The sequence below is a fragment of the Panulirus ornatus genome, chromosome 8 (assembly GCF_036320965.1).
Source record: "Panulirus ornatus isolate Po-2019 chromosome 8, ASM3632096v1, whole genome shotgun sequence".
NCBI lineage: Eukaryota > Metazoa > Arthropoda > Malacostraca > Decapoda > Palinuridae > Panulirus > Panulirus ornatus.
The window spans coordinates 41,346,286-41,361,285 of record NC_092231.1 but is presented as its reverse complement, the minus strand read 5'-3'; positions in this window follow the sequence as shown (position 1 = coordinate 41,361,285).

The window sequence follows — 15,000 nt, the reverse complement described above, 5'->3', positions numbered from 1 at the left end:
GGAGAATTTCTTCGCTGTTCATCTTACAGGAGTCAGTTCCATCAGTCTATACTCATTTGTTTTGGATGAAGCGTACTTGCATACCACCTCGGCCATGAGTATATGCTCAGTAGTACTGAATGATCGGGAGTGATGATGATCCCTGGTCTACAACGGGACATAATTGATCTCGTTTCGCCCCAAGTCGAAGGCGTGAGAGGCTTCTTACCCGACAGCTGTGGAGCAACAACTGGCGGGGTCAAATGAGGAGAAGGGGGCACCCCCATTCACAACACTTGTGAGCGTAATATGGAGACGCTGTTGATGAAGGTGAGTCCCAGAATGGTAATAATCATCTCTACTCATATGAGAAGCCGCAGGTGCTGCGTCCTGTGACTATGAAGAGAACAGAACGTAATTCGTTGATGTGTTCAAAACCGTCACCATGCACATGGTTGCCACATACTTCGTCCGATTAAAAAACAAACAAACAAAAAGACTGTTTATTCGAGGACCTGACGTTGAAAATCGACAATCGATATCTTTTACTCCTTGTTTGCTCTATGCTCTATACGGGGCCCTGGGCATGGAGCCCACTGCTCATGGAATATAGAGATGACACAGTAAACATGCCTATCAAACGTGTGTAATATAGCGTATCGTGTATGGCAATAGCTTCGCAAGAACATATCACACTCGTACATGGATAATTTACTTGTTTCTCAGTATCATTCTTAAGAAAGAGTGAGCGTATATGTTCGTAGATGTTCAACAGATTTTTGTGACATCAGAACCGTCGCTTTGAAGCAAGGGTGAGCGAGAACAGTTGTTTATTTATGGGAAAAAATTATCAGCTGATGTCAAGTGATGTTGAACGACACAGTATGGGGCCCCACGTGGTGTAGCGGAAAGCGTTCCTGACAGTGATGCATTCTCGGGCCGCCCAGGGTCGAGCGCATAGGGTCGAATCATCCTGGTTGTGGCATCTGCCCACAGTCAACCTAGCTGTTCATCCACACCTATGGGTTGGTCGATAAAATTGGTACCTTCCTCAGGTACTAATGAATGTGCCTTAGATGATGATGATGATGATGATGATGATTATCATAATTACTGTTACTATTATCATTATGATCATAATTGTTATTGTCATCATTATTGTTATCATTATTGTTATTATAATTATCATTATTATCATTTTCCTATTATCATTAACTATTGATTATGTTTTTATTATTATTATTATTATTATTATTATTATTATTATTATTATTATCATTATTATTATTATTATTATCATTATTATCATTGATTACTATAACTATTATTGACATTTTCATTATTGCTATTACACAACTCCTTGACCCTTTGCACTACTAGATCTTTGTAGCTTCGAGGCTGCGTTCCATGCAGGAGCAGAGAAATGATGGTCTCTTTTGAGAGAGGTAATCCCTAACAAGACTGTCCTTCCTATATATATATATATATATATATATATATATATATATATATATATATGTATATATATATATATATATATATATATATATATATATATATATATATATATATATATATATATATATATATATATGCTATTCGCCATTTTCCGCGTTAGCGAGGTAGCGATAAGAAAAGAAAACTGGGCCTTTGAGGGAATATCCTCATCTGGCCCCCCTCTTCTCTGTTCCCTCTTGGAAAAAAAAAAAACGAGAGGGGAGGATTTCCAGCCATCCGCTCCCTCCCCTTTTAGTCGCCTTCTACCTAGTCTGTGTTTATACACCTGAAAAGTGTCATGAATTTGACTAAATGCTTTTGATGATTAAATAAAAGAGATTAATTGCTCATGGCTTCAAAGTTATGTATCTCTGAGTCACGGAAGATGAAATCTTAAAAAAGGCAAATAAGATAAAAAGTTTCGAGGAGGATGGATGGTCGTGCCTCTCTCTCTCTCTCTCTCTCTCTCTCTCTCTCTTTCTCGTCTCATAGAAAATTCATCGCCACAGGCATGTTGTCCACGGAGGACAATGGAATATCAAAAGCATCAAAGGGAATATCAAGCGACACATGAAAGAACGGTCGGTAGAGGTTGTTTCGCACTACAGTAACACGAGACTATAATTCTTTTTTGCCTTTTATTTTTTGGAAGGTACAGTTACAGAACATAATAGCTGGACATGGATGGCTATTGAAATATGTGTTGATGAAACTCTTTTACACACACACATATATATATATATATATATATATATATATATATATATATATATATATATATATATATATATATATGTATATATATATTTTCAAATAGACAAAGAATTATAACTTTGATATTAGTGAAGGTCTATGCAAATGGGATAGCTTTATTGTTGACAAAATCAGTAAGCAATTCCCTTTCTTGTCCACATGATAAGTTTATGTCTTGGACAATCGCATGTTTACCAAATGGCGTCCTATCTACACATCTCTGCGCTGCACATCAACTGACTGTTATATTTCTATCTTGTCTCCCCTGATGATGTGATTATTACACGAAAGTGCACCTAGGAACTTATCATGTTTCATTTTCCCCGTGGACTCATAAGAATATACTTGGTCACGTGCAAGATTGTGAACATTTCCTATATATATATATATATATATATATATATATATATATATATATATTCTTTTTTTTAATACGTGCTCGCCAGTTCCAAAGCCTAAATTCCCCTACCTTCTTGTGCTATCCCATGCCACAGCTATCATCAAATATCCTAATGATTCGAGATATTGACGCAAAAAAAGAGTCAGCCAAAGTACCCAATCACTCTCGTACCACAGCTCTTCTAAAGACCATCGCGGTGTAGCGGTTAGCGTTACTGACCGTGACGCATTCACGGGCCGCCCAGGGTCGAGCGCATGGGTTCGAATCCTGTTTGCGGCAGCTCAGTCTATCCCTCTGCCTTGCTAAACTCTTGACCTGACTTTTAATCAAATCATCTATAACACTTCCCCCATTTGCACTTTTTTCATTATCCTACCTTTACCATATTGATTGAATTAGTATTACCAAAGTTATCATTATCATAATTCTTTATCATATGATCGTCTTTATTCATAGTTTATTGTAATTTACAATTATGTCAACATTTTCAGGAGTACGATTATCATTATCAATGTTCTTTATTTATCATTGCTTTATTGCATAATCTTTATTATGCCATTTTCTCCACCTCATCATCATAATATCTTCATCAGTGCTGAAAAGAAAGTCATTTGCACTATAATCGGCATGAGACTAATTGCAATTACACTTTCCTTTAATCAATTAGTCACCATTACTGTTACCATACTTATACTATTATCAAAATCACTACGACGAAACAAATTTTTCGTTTCAGATATGAATTTTTTTTGTCTCCAATTTTTACGTTTTGTCTTTTTTTGTGTGTCTATTAGAATGGCACTTTTATAACCTTTTTCACGTTTTATTCACATTTTCTGCTCAGACCAGTCACATTTTCATCTTTTTTTTCACACTATAAAACATTTTCACGCGGCTTCCTTCAAGTATGTATTTGATTATCTGCACAATAAAGAGTGATTTACTTATTTGGCCATCCGTCAGTTATTGCGCATGGCAGCACATGAAAACTATATTTGGAGAGATTACTTTTTCCTCAGCCTCCATTTTCTCTTTGGGAGAAAACGCGGCTCATCATCTTTATTTTTTTTTCCAGAGTCGAAGAAATTCTTCTCTTCCAAGTCTTTGTTTCAAGGGGGTAAAGCCAGCGGCCCTCACACTGCCTCCCTGGCCGGAGTGAAGCAATTCCTTCGGCGCTGCTTCAATAGTCATGAAGCCAAGCTTCGAACGCTGGAGCGAGAAGGGAATGGGGTTGATGGCTGGAGGAGCTCTTGCGACACAAGATGGCTTCGATTTCACAGTCATCAGCGAGACTTGTGCTTCACACTGGTCAAAATGTGTTGATCTTAATGGCTCATTTTACGAAACAAGAGCATATATGTGTGTGTGTGTGTGTGTGTGTGTGTGTGTGTTTGCGCGCGCGCAGTTGCCTGCTTGATTACAGTAAATATGTCTTTAATCATTATATAGTCCTTTTCTAATAGGGATAAAGTATGTGTCTTTTCCATACTATGTGCGTTTATATTCTTTCTATTATAACTATACACTTCTTTTCCATAACCTATCATTTAAAAGTTCTGCTCGTTTTACTATCAATGCAATAATTTCCTTTAAAAAACGCGTGCTTTATTTCTACTGTAGTCATGTTTCTTCTGTAAGTGTGCGTTTAAGGCATATCAAAAGCGTTTTTCTTTTTCATTATGGAATTTTTTTTCCACCGATCATTTATAACAACTGTCATATCCATGGTATTTTTAACCCGTCTGAAAATTGCATACGTGAACTTCTTCCTAACAAGTGTGTCCTCTGGTGATCCATCTGGAATATGGTAATGCCCTTGACATGCGCTTCCGTCTACCACTATACACGTCGCAGCCTTAGAATGATCATTTCTTCCGTATGTGAATTTCTAGGAACACCGTTTGGTCAGTCTATTAGTGTGAAAGTTTTTTTTAAGAATTTGCTTATGTACACTTCCAGCGGTGTTGTGTTAGTACGAAGTGTGAATGGTACGCCTCTCTCTCTCTCTCTCTCTCTCTCTCTCTCTCTCTCTCTCTCTCTCTCTCTCTCTCTCTCTCTCTCTCTCTCTCTCTCTCTCTCCACCGTATACTACATATGACCCTCTTCAGTCTCATGGGTGACCTCCGCACCGATGTACAAAATCATTATCATGAATCTTATATTCATTGATCGTTCATCCATCGGAATTACTTACAGTTATGACAACATTACTGACGTAATTACCACAGATGAGGTCATTATCATTTCAATATTTTTTCTCTCCTTTTTAACGTTGTTTTTACTTTTCTAATTCCAGTGATTAACTTCGTGTCTTTTGGGCATTATTATGGAAAATAATAAACTCTAAGCATTATATCTTTTCTACCATGACTTGTACTGGTTTATCTTCGGCTTCATATATGTAGATTTTTGATGATAGTCTTCAGTATAAAATGATTACTTATTTCATTTCCATGAAGTTTTGGCAGCCATTCGGATCACAACACGTAAACTTAATTTCGAAAGTTTACCTTTTCAACCTCCTTTTGCTCTTTGAGAGAATTAGTGCCTCCAGTCTTTTCCAGTCTCAAGGAAAACCTATTTACAATCTTTTGTTTTCTTAAAGAAGAAAGGCCAGACGACTTCGTATTGCTTCAGTTGGCTGAAGTTGAAGCAATCCTCTCGTGTTCGTTCGTTACTCATAGAGACAAGGTTCGAGTACAGTTGCTGATCGGGTTGTGGCCGGAACTCTTGCAGTACAAAAGACTGCAGTTTTACAGCCATTAGCGACAACAGGTCATGCACTTCTTCTCTTTGAAATATGTCAATTGCTTTGGCAATGAATAATTTTAATATCAAGCATGCCTGGGAAGTGAGTCAGTTGCAGTTTGCTGATGACACAGCGCTGGTGGGGCATATTCGAGTGAGAAACTGCAAAGACTGGTATCTGAGTTTGGGAGGGTGTACGAAAGGATTAAGTTGAGAATAAACGTGAATAAAAGTATAAAAGTAAGGTTATCAGGTTTAGCAGTGAAGAGAACAGGTTATTTGGAGTGTAAGTTTGAATGCGGAGAACCTGGAGGATGTGGAGTGTTTAAGGAACCTAGGAGTGGATATGGCAGCGAATGGAACCATGGGAGCTGAAGAGAGCTTTACGGTAGGTGAGATGACAAAGGTCCTGGGAGAATAATGAAGTGTATGGAGTAAGAGTTCACTGTCTTTAAGGAAAATGATGGGTATGTTTGATGGTATAGTAGTCCCGTCGGTGCTATATGGATAAAAGGCGCGATGTTTGGTAATATGTAGAGTGGATGTGATGGAATTAAATGTTTGAGGAGAATAAGTGACGCGAGGAGGGTTGATCAAATAGGAAATGATAGGGTAAGAGAGAGGTGTGATATGAAGAATAGTGTGCAATAGAAAGCTAAAGCGAACGCGTTTGAATGGCTTAGACATATGGAGAGAATGAGTGAGGAGAGGTTGACATGCGATTCAATCGCATGTTTACCAAATGGCGTCCTAGCTTCGTCTCTTCGATGTATATCAATTGACTTACATTTCTCTCTTGTGTCTCCCCTGATGATGTGATCATTACACGAAAGTCCACTTGGGAACTTATCGCGTTTCATTTTCCCCGTGGACTCATAGGAATATCTTGATCATGTCCAAAATTGTGATCCTTTCCAATATATATATATATATATATATATATATATATATATATATATATATATATATATATATATATATATATATATATATATATATATATATATATATATAGTTCACAGGCGATATATTTGAGTTGGAATCAATAGAAAGGATCTCCTCCGCCATGCTGGACCAAACTGCACCTCTCAAGAGGAAGATCCAAGTTAATACCCTCACGACTGAAGTCTTCTGGAGGGAAAAGCATATCATCCCGAAGCACAGCTGCCTTCTTTGCTCCATTACCATTGGAATAAACCCCTCATTATCTTAACTTTCTGAACGGTTAATTACGTTCATCAGATCTCTGCTGAATGGGAGCGGGGAGACTGTGGAACCTGTAAGGAAATCCCACTCAAGGAATTTCATTCTTCTTGTCCCGAACTTTCCTCTCGCCCCACAAACACCTTCGTACTGACATATCTCTCCATGCTCCGCCTCCTCTCTACACTGAATGCCAGTGTTCCTGCGGCAGAGGAGTGACCAAACGTCATAGCCGGTACATTCTGAGATGTAAGAGTTAAGCTAGACTGTATTCCAAGCTGAAGGAGATTGATGTCATAGTTTCAAAAAGGCCTGCCTACGACACATTATCTTAGCATGCACCCTCTATGTAAAATCAGGTCGAACATGGATTGCATATAATTTCTTTCATTTCCAGTGTGCTCCACAACATAGTGTAAGAAGCTCTCTCGCCTACACTCTGAGAATGTGTGACTTATTGGTTCCCTCTCCCCGAGCAAGTCTAGTTTCCCCTTGCTGGTCTCCTACTGGTTGAAATATCCCATTTTAGTACTTTCCTGTCTCTAATAAGGGGTTTCTTCGAATCTCCTGTATGATCGAAATTGTCCCCTTGAGAAGTCTGAGAACAAAATAGTGTCTTTTCATACTTGTACCATTTTCATTATGAATCCTCAGAAGGGATTGTATCCCACCAGTACTTAATGAGAACGTCAGTTTCTTTCTTAACAAACAGAGTCAAGACATTTCCTTCCTTCATCGTCTCCTCGTGTCTCATCAGAGCTCATTACTTCACAGTGACAGTAATGTGGACTTCCACATCCTGCATTATCTACCACTCTGACTCTCCACCACATGTATAACCAAGTGTGCTAGTCCTTCACCACCCTTATCATCCACCTTCCACCTCATCCATCTCGGTTATCACCCATTTCTCATCCATTCACCCATTTCATCTCCGTTTATTCTCTCCTCTAGCCTTATCAGCCTGGCTTATCTTACTCGTCCTATATCATACATTTCCTCCCGAAAGCCATCCGAATGGTCCTCAGGTCATAAACGATGCCGGATATAATCATAGGTGCATTTTTGAGTTCATTTCAATTTCCAAGACTTCAGGCGTAATTCAGGATACTTCAGCTTCAGCTAAAGTTATCATATGGTACCTTCTGCATTCTCAGCACATTCGTACCTCTTGGGTTGAGCGCAGCACCACAGAAAAACAACCTGCACCTTAAGGGCAGAAAATCTGAACCTTGAAATACACACACACACTCACACACACACACACACACACACACACACACACACACACACACACACAATGCCTACGTCACGCTATTGGTGTAAAACTCCCTCTCCACACAGTACAAAGAGGTAAATGGAAATAGGTAATGATTTCACACATACACGTACTCTCCTAGGGTCGATATCATTTCCATCTATAAATTCCAGTGGATAACTTGTGCGCAAAATCCTGGCAGCAATTTCGACAGATTATGTTTACAAGTTACATCAGATCAGATTTCAGTGTACGATTCTGAATATTCAATAGTCGTCTATTATCTATGAAGCTATGAATTACGTGGATGAGTTATGAGTCTCAGCATATTAGGAAGACTACCTATCAGCCCCTTTAGCCTCAAATCTCTGATTATTTAGGACAGGCCTGTTACTAATTGCTTGATATGTACCGGTAACCCTGACAAATTTATTGTCCACCCCATGCTCAACCAGTAAACGGTAACGCAGGAGGATTACAGAAGTCAGAAAGAGCCTTAGTGATACCCCCATCCCCCTATCTCTCTCCATGATAAAGGATCACGCGCATGCGTTTGGATCTAGCCTATTTATCTTGACCAGTTATCATACAACCCTGAGCTGAAGACAAAAGAGGCTATAAGATATCTATCGTCTCCCACAAGGAACTGAATTAATCCCTTTACACCGCCAGTAGATGACCCACATTATCTGATTGTATCTCTCACTTTCCTTTACACAGGTCGACTGTATTCTTTTACTATTTATTATATTACAGTGCCTCAGTTTAAACTTATTATAACCACGCCTAGATATTTCTAGTTTTTCCAATTCATAAGACCCAACAAAAATTTTGTAGCTGCACTTTTCCATTTCCTTATTCGTCTTATAACTTTATAACTATTCATATGTGGAATTTTTCTTTACTTGGTTATAATCTCAGTTAGGCAGTCCATGGTCAGGTAATCTTATCAACCAGGTTTATCTACAGGGAAAGCTTACAGTTTCGTAGATTTCAACTCGATCAACTTTTTTGTACACCTGATGAGGAGATCCGGGTTCTCGAAACGGTGTCAAAAGACAGCCGTGTCCCCTTATGATACAGCTTAAACTGCAGACTCAAACTGCACACTCGAGTTAAGAGCCTGCAGAAGGCTGGTGTCTCACTCTGGGGGAGTGGGTGAAAAGGGAAAGTCGAGTATTCACTTATATAAAAGTAACGTTATAAAGTTTAGGAGGGGCGAGAGACAGGTTGGCTGTCGTGTGACTTTGAATGGAGAGAACTGGGAGTGTGTGGTGTTTTAGATACCCGGGAGTGGACGTGGTATTTGATGGAGGCCTGGAAGATGAAGTAAGCTATATGGCAGGTGAAGTGGTTAAGGTCGTGGTTGCCCTGGGGATTCTGTAGAGAGAGAGAGGTCTCTGAGGGATAATGTGGGTATGCTTGATGGTATAATGGTCCGGACGATCTATGCTAGGCATAGATCCTAGAAAAAAAGAAGATGGAAGAGAGTTGATGTGTAGCTTCATAAGGGTTCATTCAGTGAGAAATGATATGGTAAAAGAGAAAAGTAGAGGAAAAAGAAGAGTATGGTTGTAAGAGCTGAAGAAGGCTTGCTGTGGTGGTTTGGACGTATGGAAAGGACGAATGAGAAGAGGCCGACTCAGAGAAGGGGGAGACTAAACTACAGGTGAAAGGTTGGAACGGAAGGTCATTTAAGGAATAGGGACCAAAACCTGCAGTAGGGTATGAGATGTACCTCCATTCAAATTTAATAGCTTAGGCCTGGAGTAGACTTTCAAAACGACCTGCTTTCTTTCAACCATTAATTCTAAATATCACTCGACAAAAAGAAAAAAATCTCTTTTGACTCCTTATTTCTAAAGCTGGTCGTGATCGCTTGAATTCTGATCCCTAGATTAAAGTTTTCTAAGTGGAAATAGTTGACACACACCCCGTGTAGAGTGAGGGCTATACCATGCCATCTTGCAGCCGGAGACCATGACTCCTACCTGAAGACCTCAAAATTGACCCCAGAGTGGCCTGGTTTATGGATTGATATAATCAGTTTCGTCACCGTCGGATCATTCAGTCGTCCCCTATTTGACGTGTGTGTGTGTGTGTGTGTGTGTGTGTGTGTGTGTGTGTGTGTGCGTGCGTATAATTAACAAGAAGATTACAAACCTTACAGAAGTACACAATCTTCACACAGTCAGTGTGGATAGATACCCTTGCTTTGAATATTATACTACTTTTAGGTATAAACTCGTACACTTCCATTTCTCCTCCCTTCTGCACCCAGAAATTAGATCGTACGTAAACTTGACTTGGCCGGTGTGGAGGTTGAAGGGTCGGGAGAAGGTGCGAGGGATTCCTGGGTGATGCAGAGGACCCCATCAAGGGGAGAGCTAAAGCAAGAGACGTTGGAGGAGTCAGTGTAGAATGAGAAGTGAAGATAGAGTAATAAGAATGGGAAGACAGTGTAATACGAGAAGTAAAGATAAAGTGATAAGAATGAGGAGATAATGTAGTGTGAGAAGTAAAGATAGGATGATAGGGATGAGAAGATAGTGTAGTGTGAGAGGTCAAGATAGGATGATACGGATGAGAAGATAGTGTAGTGTGAGAAGTCAAGATAGAATGATAGGGATGAGAAGATAGTGTAGTGTGAGAAGTCAAGATAGGGTGATAGGGATGAGAAGATAGTGTAGTGTGAGAAGTAAAGATAGAATGATAGGGATGAGAAGATAGTGTAGTGTGAGAAGTAAAGATAGGATGATAGGGATGAGAAGATAGTGTAGTGTGAGAAGTAAAGATAGGATGATAGGGATGAGAAGAATGTGTAGTGTGAGAAGTAAAGATAGGATGATAGGGATGAGAAGGTAGTGTAGTGTGAGAAGCAAAGATAGGATGATAGGGATGAGAAGAATGTGTAGTGTGAGAAGTAAAGATAGGATGATAGGGATGAGAAGGTAGTGTAGTGTGAGAAGTAAAGATAGGATGATAGAGATGAGAAGGTAGTGTAGTGTGAGAAGTAAAGATAGGATGATAGGGATGAGAAGAATGTGTAGTGTGAGAAGTAAAGATAGGATGATAGGGATGAGAAGATAGTGTAGTGCAAGAAGTAAAGACAGAATGATAGGGATGAGAAAACAGTGTAATGATAGAAATAAAGGTAGACTGATAGTGATGAGAAATTGTTCAGTATGACAAGGAAAGATAGTATTATAGGGTAGAGAAAACAGTGTAGTGCGAGAAGAAATGAAAGAATGATAAGGATATGAAGTAAATGGGATGATTCATCAAAGTAAACGCAGAATAACAGATAGAGGTAAAGGACACCCCAAAGAAAGGGAAAAAGTAAGGAAATAGTGAAGATGGCGAGAGGAAGTATGGGATGAAGGGCAATAAAGCCTCATCGGAGGACCGTTCAATGCACTCAAGGAAATTGAAACAGGTGGGATTAAGGTGGTGACGGTACGGATGCTCTACGTGTCCACAGCTGGTGGGGCGGTGGGGATGGTGATGGTGGTGGAGGTAGTGATGATGTTGGTGGTAGACATAGTGATGATGATGGTGGTAGACATAGTGATGATGATGGTGGTAGACATAGTGACGATGATGGTGTTGGAGGCAGTGATGATGATGGTGGTAGAAGTAGTGATGATGATGCTGGTGGAGATAGTAATGATGATGTTGGTGGAGGTAGTGATGTAATTGTGGTGTTAGTTGGTGGTAGGGATGATAGCACTACTGCAGTAGTTATGGCATGTTTTGTTGTAGTTGAAATGGTTGTGGTGGCGGCGATGACGTATGCTCAGTATGTTAGTGAAAACCCTTTTTAACTACGCTTTTTGATACAACTTGTCCAAAAGGTATTGAGTGTGAGGTCTATTGAAAGCTATCTCACAAATTTTGAAACTGAGTCTTATGTATATGATTCCGATATTGTCTAGTCATCTTGGTGTTTTGTGTGTGTAAGGTTTAATAACTTGATGTAATATGATAACATGAGTTGTTCAGTTCCAGGTCCTCACATTACTCTATATGTAGCCAGGAGAGTCTATGCCTAGTACTGGGAGTTAAATAATTGTCTCTAGACTAAATCAAAAAGCGTACCGATCTTCGAGATTAGGAAATCTTCGTGTTTCATCATGATAAGCAACCTCATTTGCAGCTAAGATTGACTCCATCACTCCTTGATTATTTACGAACTTGCAATCTCCTTGATAACACAGTATATCCAATTAACGCCCGGAGTATATACTGTCGTGCCATATCATTGCCCATCTTGCAGCAGGGAGCTCTGAAATTGTACATTTAATACCAACAAAGGCTCAGTTTTGCACGACACCAAATAGCAGACTATAAATCGTCTTATCAAAAGCACGACGCATCTTCACATCAGAAAAAGTTTTTCATATTAAACTCTGTTACTAGCGTATGCGGTATCTCTTAAGCAACCATTGTGACGCCACTCAGCATTTCACTATGAAGCCAGTCAGCGTTTCACTATGAAGGCAGTCAGGATTTTACGATAAAGCCGGTCAGCATTTCACTTTGAAGCTAGTCAGTATTTCACAACGAAGATAGCCAGTATTTCACTATGAAGCCAATCAGTATTTCACTATGAAGCCAGTCAGCATTTTACTATGAAGCCAGTCAGCATTTTACAATGAAGACACTCAGCATTTCACTATAAAGCCAGTCAGCATTTTACTATGAAACCAGTCAGCATTTCACTATGAAGCCAGTCAGCATTTTATTATGAAAACAGTCACCATTTCAACTGATTAGCAACATTCACATTACGCTCCTTCCACAAGGATGATAAAGGAAAAAATCATTCTTTGCCTCTAGCCATTTAAAAACACCAACTGATGTAGGTCTGATCCGGACAAATTCTAGTTCCACTGGATAGTAAGATTCATACTCAGTACGTCTAAACGAATTAGTTTCATACTTCGGGCCTTGCAGAGGGCCAGAGATATTGCTGTTGATCCGATCTCGTTACTGTACATCGTGATCTTGGCCACTTTATCTGGGTGTGCTAAAGGTCTCTCAGACGAGGAGGAGCAGGTTCGAGTGTTTGCGACGATGATGATTTAATCATCCCATTCAGTTTGTACATTATCCACTCTCAGTACTTTAGCCCTGGGATACCGGACAATCCACCGTCCAAAGTGACGTATTTGCGGAGCCAATAACCTGCCGGTATGTCCTGACATTCGGCTCCAAATACTGGGGTGGCGAAAAAGGGGCGGCAGACACCAGCCATAAACCCGAAGCATGTGTTCTACGACCGATGGGCGACATTGGCTTTGTGGGAGTGGTGGCTGGTCCACGGTAGCCATATAGGTGAAAATAGAGTCGAGAGTGTTACTGACCGTGTGTGGGAATGTCCACAAGTTGGAGTAAGTGCCATTTGAATTGAAATCTCAGCACACCACAACACTAGCACACCGGTGCCTGATTTTTAATGCAATCTGAGCCTCTGATATGATGGATCTCCCAGGTGCATCTCTCTAGGAGAGGAAAGAAGTGATGCGACGCATGGTAGATGGTAGGGGCAGTTTCCTTGGATCTGGGTGGAGTCTAGTATCATACGAACTCGCACTTCTTTCTTCTAAGGCTCAGTCCTCTGTTCTGGGCGCTACTTCGCTCACGCGGGAACTAGAGAACGTGTGTGAAAAAATATATGCGTACGACGTGTGTTCGACCCAAGCTGCATTATGCTTCAGCATGTTGGTCCTACCACTTCAGCAGTTTGGTCTTCCCGCTTCAGCAGGTTGGTATTCCCGCTTCAGTAGGCTGGTCTTCACACTCCAGGAAGTTTGCTTTTTCCTCTTCAGTCGTTTAGCCCTCCTATTTCAGCAGATTGGTGTTTCCACTTCAGTATGTTTGGTCTTCCCACTTCAGCAGGTTTGGTCCTCTCATTTTAGCAGATCGGTCCTCCCACTTCAGCAAATTTGGCCCTACCACCTCAGCATATCGGTTTTCCCACTTCAGCATGTTTGGTTCTCCCACTTCAGCAAGTCTGGCTCTCTCACTTTAACAGGCTGATCCTCCCACTTTTGCAGGTTTGGTCCTCCCACTTCAGCAAGTTTTTTACTCCCACTTCAGCAGGTAGGTCATCCCACTTCACCAGGTTTAGTCCCCCCACATCAGCTGGATTGGTCGGTCTTCCCACTTAACAAGTTGATCCTCCCACTTCAGCAGGATGGTTCCCCAACTTTAGCAGATCGGTCCTCCCACTTCTGAAAGTTCGGTCCCCTCACCTCAGCAGTCCGGTCCTCCCACTTCTGAAAGTTCGGTCCACCTCACCTCAGCAGTCCGGTCCTCCCCACTTCAACAACCTTGAACCATACGGTATGACCCTTGGGTATAAACTGCTTGACATTTGACCTGACCCGTTAAATATCACGTCAATAACTAGGCAATCAGAGGCAAGGGTCGTTCCGTCATGTTCAAGGGTCGGGTCGTTGTGCTCAAGCAGTTAAAGACAGAAAAAGAGCTCCTGGAAAAGATCCAATAGAACGCAAACGGTTTAGAGAGAGAGAGAGAGAGAGAGAGAGAGAGAGAGAGAGAGAGAGAGAGAGAGAGAGAGAGAGAGAGAGAGAGAGAGAGAGAGAGAGAGAGAGGGTGAGTTCGAAAAGTCTGTGAAACAAAAATGCAAAGTTAAGAAGCAGGTCCCACGAGTGGAGAGCTCCATTATCATGTGTACAGAGATTATCTTAAATATGTAATCATGCAGGCTCTTGCGCGCGCGCTCGTGCGCGCGCACACACACACACACACACACACACACACACACACACACACACACACATACGATACACTCATTTTAAGCATTTTGTGAATCAAGACATATGTGATCATGAATCTCCCTCCTTATAGAAACAGTATGATTATTCATAGCAATTACTTATCCCCCATCACCCAGCTCTAGGCTACGTAGCCAACCATTTTGGTTCATAGATACAATCTTACTTAACTAAAGATGGACACTACTTCTCCTGCTTGGACGCAGCACAGCCAGAACTCTCCTGTATACATGTATTAATATCATTCTTTGATATCAGTAATGAGGAGGGAAGGCTAGCGACTCTTTAAGAATTAGATAGCAGAGGTATTGGCCGCTGGCTGAAGATAAAAGAAGAGAAAATATCTCGATTGTTGACTG